The following is a 6199-nucleotide window of genomic DNA, read 5'->3' as shown; positions in this document are numbered from 1 at the left end:
TTAGATAAGTTGTTGAATCATGGATGGTACTCTTAAAAAATAGTTAGTTAAAATAGGAAAAGTAGGACGTAATGAGTTTTTCAGATAAAAAATATATACAGATTAACCATTGGAGAGTCTTGTTATACAGCTTCTTACTGTAGCACAACCTCCGCACACCGCTGACCTGTAATTTCTTTTTTTTTTTGTTAAATTAACCAAATGCTCGTTTTGAGATTTAGAATCCATTCAAATTTGAAATCAAAATGGGCATCCCCGCATTCCCCCCTCCCCCCCCCCCCCCCCCCCCCAAAGCTTGGTTCTACTGGGTTTCGTTGCACAGCGCTTCCTACCACAAGGGTAAGAACCGGCCGAAAGAAGTGTTTTTTCTCTCCATTCTGTTTCTGCCACCGACAAGAGTAAGAACCGGCTGAAAGAAGTGTTTTTTTCTCTCCATTCCATTTCCCATTCCGTTTCCGTTTCCCAGCATGAATAATTTTGTGTGTTTTTGTGTTTTTTGTGTTTTTTGATTGTTGATTTTGGGTGTTTCTCGTTATTTTTCTCAGCCACTGTTTGTTTATGTTTTTGGATACGTGTTTGGTTGTTAAGAAAATGTAGGGAATATCTGAATGAATTCTGTGTTTGGTGGTGGTTCCGCATTTACTTTATAGGACATCATGCCATGCGACCTCCACGCTGCACACGAGGATCTTGCACATAAGCTCGGCAACTCTTTTCTTCAATTTAGATTTTCTGTTCTCGGTACTGGAAGATTTTAGCCACTGTTTGAAGTTTGGTTGTTATAATATGTGAATTTTCTTGAAGAATGAAACTTGGGATGATGTTTTATACATAATGTTGTTACGTTTTAAGGTTAGATACTGAAGGCTGTAAGTAAGATTAACGGACACTGGGTGAGTAATGAAGTAATGCTCTGTTTTAAGCTTTCCAGTCTGAAGGTGACGATCGGTCTAGATTTGGATCGTGGGTAGGACGTGTTTAGGTGTTGTGATATGTACATAACTTGAATCTATCGAGTTTTGATAATAATTTGAAGAGTTTAGCCTCTGTTTTGAAGCTTTACCGAGTAGTAATGTCGAGTTGGACTGTTTTACGTCGTGACATATTTATTGGTCATTTCTAATTGAAAATTCTGTAATATTCATTTAGTTTTATAGGTTGCTATATATCATGCATTCAGTTATGTTTGGAAGAGGTCAATAATTTATAATAAAAGCTTCTTGAAATGGACTCTTTTTGAAATATTCCAGATTTTTCAAAAAAAAAAAAAAAAACATCATTCATAGACATGGACATTATGCATGAGTAGGGATAGGTTGATTTTAGATGTTGCAGAGGAGGTTAGGAGGTGGACTGATTTGGTTGGGATGATCCCAGACGAGATAATATAATCGGAGATGGGTCATTCCTTGGGGAAATGGACGGATTTTCATATCGAAGTATTTGAGACTGGTGCCGAAATCGCAGGTCAGGTCCCTACTGAATTTTGTATAGGCCCTACTATTTTTGAGTTCTTTCCATTGGGTAATGTGACTCACCAGAACTTCTCTCTATGTTAATTGAAGTAAGAGTTTGTTAATTGTTGTACGAAAGTGCCTACTAGATTGAAGATTAGCACTGTACCTATACCTGCCTTCTTGAATCTAACTTGTCTTGAAATAGCCACACATTCTGTAATGGTGTTTTTCCTTTTTTCGTCAAGTGGTAATCAAGTATTATGAGGTGAAAATCCCCTCTATGTCAAGAAGCATGCTTGTTCAGTCTTGGTTGCTTTTGCAATGATTAACCAGGTTTCACTGGTCCTGTTTGTTTTGGATATCTTAAAAAATTCACAAGGTTTAGGACACAGATGATATTTAATGGGTGTTTAATAAATCGTTAATCGAAGCGAAAATAATAATATGACAATTAGAGACAAATATGACAATATGAAAATTTAATTTTTCCAGAATTTTAAAATCTTTAGGATGGGTCGTGCATGCCCCATGGGACTTAATATCTTCAGAAATTGGTATAAGTATTGTGGGCGTGCATTTGCATTGTTATGTATGTAAATGGGTTGAAGTATTTTAGATGGCCGAGCATTTATATTGTTGTTAGTTAGACTTGTTCAGTTAGCATTTATATTGTTGTTAGTTAGTGTGGAAAAAACTTTTTTCTAGAGTTTCCCTAAAGTACATCATGCAAGTGCCTATTCTTTTCATTAAGTGGCATAAGATGCTGTGTTTCTAAGTGAGTGTCGTTCCAGAACTAGGAACCAAGGCCATCGTATATCCCCTTATATAGTAGGTAAGAAAGGGGAAATCCAATAACTACACTATGTACATTTTTAGAGTCACTTTCGGGCAAGCATTAGATTTGGAGCACATATCACATATTGTATAACATAGGACCACGATTACACTACATTGTTATGCACACACGCCATGAATGAGTATAATATAGCGTATGCTCACGCATTTTCATTCCACTGGGTTTTTCTGCCACAATTAAGAATTAGATAGCAAGGATATCTTTGCCACATGTAATGCTTCGTTGATACTAGCTGGAGGTGAATTGCAGGCATGAAGAACGGTGCATATGTCTGTTGTTTCCAGAAATTTCTCTGCATTGGCTAGGATCAGAGGTCCATACTCGAAAACCATTCTCTTGCACTGTCAAATAATTTTCTTCAAGTGTAATATTTTGAAGAAGTGTAGTATTTTTGTGAAAATAGAAGTGTTTCATTTTCTTTAAGTGTAATATTTTGAAGAAGTGTAAATCATGATATGTAAAAGGGTAATCTGATATGTAAAAGGGGTACTATTTTTTTTGAAGTGTAAAAAAATCAGGACTTCATTGAACTTTGTAAATATTTTTTATTCAATTGTGAAATGCAATGAGGAGTGCATCTTATTGTTCACGATTTTTGGAATGCATCATGCTTAGGGATGGGATGCCAATGGGCAGTTGGCAACAATAAGATGAGACCAGCTATACAGAATTTGATCAATATCAATGAATCTGACCAAATAAAAAGAGAGAACTTGCCGCAGGTATCAAAAAAGAAGAAAAACGTGTTACGGATTTGTCCCCTAGTTACATCCCTCATTTCATTCAAATCCAAAAATCAGAAGATTCAGAACCTCATTTCATTGCATATAAATAAAGGCCACAAAATCTCATTCCATTGCATATAATCAGAACCTCATTCAAATCCCTCATTTAACTGTAACAAAATATAGTTTGGGCTGTCCAAGCAGCACCTCATTCCATTGCATATAAATAATATACAACACTTACAACTCAACATACAACTATGAAAGGAAATACACTAGTTCAATTTTTAAAATAAAACAACAATAATGTATTGTACTTCTCTAACTTGAGTGTAAACAAATACAACAACAAAGACAAAACCAGCGGCTAAAGCCATTATTTGGCTGCAACTATTTCCATAAATCTTCAGTCCTGCAAGTGTCCAAAGTGCTGTCCAATCCCATTTTTGGATATCCATCATTTTTCTGTAGAAAAAATAGAGAAACATATATAAGGGACCGGATTAAATTTCCAGTAACAAACAAAAACATGTCCTAATAATACCTGTAGTCCAAATAACAGCTCCATATGGACATTATCCTTATGTCTTATCCCTATCAAATATACAAGAAGTTTAATACAACAACACCAATACAACTCCTTTTTCTTTGTGAGATTCTATTTTATCAGCAACCAAACGTATCAATAAGTGATATGAAAGAAATTGATCCTTCTATTTGGAGACAATAAGGAGATTGGGAGTATAGCTATTCTTTCTTAACAAGAAAAAGAAAATAAATTGATCAAATGAGCAGCGTTGTTGGATATCTACCAATGAAAAATGAAGGAAAAAAAACAATTCAAAGGAAAAATAAAATTTAAAATAAAGAAAAGGCTAAAGCGAATCAAATTCCAATATTATGTTGAAAATTTTGAATCCCATATCAATATTAATGGCAATAACTTCAGAATCCTCTACTCAACAACACAAATTTTTTCCCAAAATACAATCTCATCAAGAAAAGGGAAAAGAGAAAAGAAACAAGATGAAGCAAAAAAAAAACAAATACAAAAAACAAATACTTTATTTGAAGCCAATATAATCAAGAAATGTTTAAGAACACTTGAACATCAAACCCAAACTCCTCCTGACCAAGAAAACGAAATACGTAGCAAAGAAACGATATTCTTTGTTTGCATTTCGTGGGTGAGGGGTCGAGTTTTTAATTGGTGATTCATCGAAATATAAAGTTTATGTAAAATATAAAACTTGTACTACTTCTAACATTACTCAACAAAAGGAGTCTCCAAAGGACCGCTCTTCTTGACTTCTTTCTTTACCAGGAAAAAAAAGGTAATCCAACAAAAAAGCACCTGAAGTGAAGAAAGGATTTAAAAAAAAAAAAAAAACTCTTAAGTGAAGAAAATGGAGAAATGATAACTCACAGATAAATCTTTGATTCCTCCAAAGTGCTCTAACAATGCTAGATAGTGCCCCCGTCGGAGGAAAGAAATGCCGATTTAAAGTCAAAAGCGGTAGGTACTTTGTGTGAGGGTTTTGTGAAGAAACACCGTTTTTTGTCAGGGTTTTGTGAGAGGACTCTGTAAAATCACTCAACCAGTGATCCACGAGAGAAGGAGAGAGAGATTAGAAGAGATTCTATGTGTGAAGGGTCGAATTTTTTCCAGGGTTTCATGGGTGAGAGAATGTTTGGGTGAGGAAGAAGAGAATTTTTTCTTGTAGCCTTTCAGGGCTGAGAGAATAGCGGGGCTGGGGGATCTTGGCGTGAGGTGGTGTTCACTGGGCTTTCGGGAGGGGAAGAAAGGGATGTGAGGAGGGATAAAGGGAACTGAGGAGGGGGAGAAAGTCTCGTCGAGTGAGGGAGGGTGAGAAAGCCAACCGTGATGTGGTCGACCAAACCGGTTCGCCACGTCAGGCGTGCGGAGGTTGTGCTACAATAGGGGAGGTTGTGTAGAATATAGAGGGCCGCTACGACCTCACATGGATCCCACAAAGTGAAGTGGCTCATGCCACGTCAGAATTTTTAATTTTTTTTATTTGTTTTTTTTTTAGAAACTTGCTGCAGACTACCGTGTCATCCATCCCGTTCAGTCCTGTTCAGCGTCTTTTCAATTTCCCAACCCCTGCATCTCGTTTCAGCTTCCTTTCTCACCTGCATCTCGTTTCAGAAACTTCCTTTTTTTTACTGCAACTATTTTGGAGCAACTCACAAGAAAAGTTCTTCCATATTTGTGGGATCGTAGCAAAAAGAAAAATTGCATGTTGAGACGCCTGTAATAGATCATTTCGACATTAGGCAAACTCCATATGTACAGAACCTTCAAATTCACATGATGCAGAAAAATCCAAAAACTCTATATATACAAAATTATCTACATCGATTTCTTTTAGCTTTCTTGATTTTTTTTTTCCTATCAACATTCTACTGATTTACGAACAGGCCTTTAAACTAGATGCCCATTTATGGAAGTTATAGCTTCAAACTAGATGCCCATTAAAAAAAAAAACTAGATGCCGATTAATGGAAGTAAGAAACCTTGAGAGATTCATCTAGATTTCTAAACAGGGCCTTTAAAAGGGATGCCTTTCCACAACCTGGGGGGATAACACAGCAGAGTTATCCTGCAAAACCCACCGAAAATTCAAAAACTCTATGAAATTCATTAGGGCAACTCAAATGGGACGAGAGAGATTGCTGGTGTCGGCAAGGGTTGTTGGAGAGTGAAGTCTCAGTGAGGGCTGTCCGGTAACGAGTTATGGGTGATGGAGAACACGCACTCTTCGTGCAGGGTTGAGGAAGGAAAAGAAAGGAGAGAGAGGTTTGTGGGATCCTTTTGTATCTCTAGCAATTTCCAATAAATAAACATAGGTTGTAGATAATACATGACTTTTTAACATTTTTTTCTTTTCTTGTATTTTTTTAATGAATGGGATGTATAGACGAGAATGTCACGCGGATATAAGTACAATTAGCATTGCCCTAAATAATCAATTGGAGTAGTTCAAAAAATAAAACATAATTAATGCTATTAGTAAACTTTAGTGCCTCAAATTGTAACCATCCATATAAAAGTGCCCCAAAATTAATATAAGTTCACCAATAATAATCAGCATTCTAAACTATCGTCTATATTATTTTTATATGCTTATTAGCTGTGG

General features: G+C 36.1%; 1 long non-coding RNA gene across 2 annotated transcripts; it reads right to left on the bottom strand.

The window, feature by feature from the left end:
• Positions 1-3203: 3203 nt before the first annotated feature.
• On the bottom strand, positions 3204-5332 carry LOC108979732. 2 transcript variants are annotated; one of them, XR_004802264.1, is made up of 3 exons: positions 4465-5332; positions 3583-3632; positions 3204-3503 (listed from the first exon to the last, which is right to left on the bottom strand). It is a non-coding gene; the product is annotated as an uncharacterized LOC108979732 (long non-coding RNA). The 2 variants fall into 2 exon arrangements; XR_004802265.1 differs by lacking the exon at positions 3583-3632.
• Between the last annotated feature and the right edge of the window lie 867 nt (positions 5333-6199).

The sequence above is a fragment of the Juglans regia genome, chromosome 8 (genome assembly GCF_001411555.2).
Source record: "Juglans regia cultivar Chandler chromosome 8, Walnut 2.0, whole genome shotgun sequence".
NCBI classification, from domain to species: Eukaryota; Viridiplantae; Streptophyta; class Magnoliopsida; order Fagales; family Juglandaceae; genus Juglans; species Juglans regia.
The sequence above is the reverse complement of the archived record's forward strand: the minus strand, read 5'-3'. Positions and strand labels throughout refer to the sequence as shown.